General features: G+C 49.1%; 1 pseudogene; it reads left to right on the top strand.

The window, feature by feature from the left end:
• The first annotated feature begins 635 nt into the window (after positions 1-635).
• On the top strand, positions 636-705 carry LOC142751162 (U2 spliceosomal RNA; annotated as a pseudogene).
• Positions 706-1,606: the final 901 nt, after the last annotated feature.

Below are 1,606 nucleotides of genomic sequence, written 5' to 3'. Positions count from 1 at the left end.
CGCTCATCAGACACGTCCCTCTCTACACAGCCGACTGGACCTGCAGGCTGGTGAGTGTCCCCCCCTCTCTATTCCGCTTACCATTCCCCCCTGACCCCACTTGTAGAATATATAAAGTATGTTAAAATGTTTTTGATTTTTTTTTGTTTCCCTAGTGTCTTTTTGCCTCGATTTTCGCAATCGTGGCAAAAATGGCGCAGTTTTGCCGCGATAATATAAAAATCATGGCAATACACGCTATTTGTGCCGCAATTATGAAAATTGCATAAAAAAAGGATACAAAATATGAAAAAATAGTGCTGTTAGGCTATATTCTCACAGTGCGGTCAAATCACGTTTTTGCCACGATTTTGCAAAAATTGTGCCAAAAAAAAATGGGATTTGACCGCACTGTGTAACTAGACTAAGATCTTATTCAGACGGCCGTGTTCGGTCCGTGATATACGGAGCGTGTATTTCCCAGGCCAACCACAATTCAGGGAGCCAGACTCCTAGCATCACAGTTATCAATGCTGCTAGGAGACCCTGCATCTCCGCGGGAATACTGCCCCATACTGTAACAATGTTTTCAGTACGGGACTGGGGACAGTATTCCCACGGGAAGGGAGGGACTCCTATGATTATAGATAACTGTGATCGCTTCTCTGCCTTTTGGCTAAGATCAAGTGTAGTACCTGCTCAAGCTGAGGTTAGTGATCATCCCTGCCAGTGGTACAGCGGCCATCGTAGCGGGATGACAGAACGCTGAGGTGAGGGCAGGGAACCACAACGGTCATGGCTCTGAGGTACGCATTTGGTTTAAAGGTACCATTTGTAGGTGACCAGGCCTCCGCCGGATCGAGATCAGGAGGTCGGGTAGTTTGGAAGCCCGAGTTGCTATGTGCCCCAGGGCAGGTGACCCTGGGGTGCCCTAACTCACTTGGGGGTGGGATCCCACTGAGTGAAGGCACATTTGCACGCACTCTCTTTCACACTATATGAGCACACACCTTTATTCTCCCGGCCTTCTGGCTGGGAGTTGAGGAATTTTTATACATGGCGGATGTCCAGGCTGTATCACAGCGCACATCCACTTATTTAATTTTGTTTTTCACTGTGTGTTTGTCACGTTTGTTTACAGGATTTCGGATGCGGTGCCCTTTTGGGTCCCTTCCAAGGTCTAGGGGGAAAATGTGTGGCCATCTGGTTCCGTTTTCCCCTGCAACCCAGCCTCCCTTCTTCGGAAAGGAGGTGTAAGTAGAAGCAGGTTCCAAGGTGGACACTGGGGTGGCAGCCCAGTTAGAAGCATTGGAGTGTTGTTGGGTCTCCCTAAGTTCCGGCAAGGGGGGATCATCGATCCTTGATCCTCTTGGCCTCAGGCTTGGAGGGTCAGGGAATGGTTATGCGGGGCCTCTCTCTTTTAAGAGAAGGGCTGCGATAGATCGCATCCTTGTGCACTTTTTGTGTGGCACTCCTGCACTTTTTTTTTGCACTTGGGTGATAGAAAGCACGGCTTGGGCTTTCAATAAAGAACTGTGATACAAGAAACCCGGCTCCCTGAACTGCGGTCTGTCCGGGAAATATAGCCGATACACGGTCCGTATATCACAGACCGAACATGGACGTC

The sequence above is a fragment of the Rhinoderma darwinii genome, chromosome 3 (assembly GCF_050947455.1).
Source record: "Rhinoderma darwinii isolate aRhiDar2 chromosome 3, aRhiDar2.hap1, whole genome shotgun sequence".
In the NCBI taxonomy this organism is placed as follows: Eukaryota; Metazoa; Chordata; class Amphibia; order Anura; family Rhinodermatidae; genus Rhinoderma; species Rhinoderma darwinii.
Note: the sequence above shows the minus strand (reverse complement) of the source record. Positions and strands in the feature narration are given on the sequence as shown.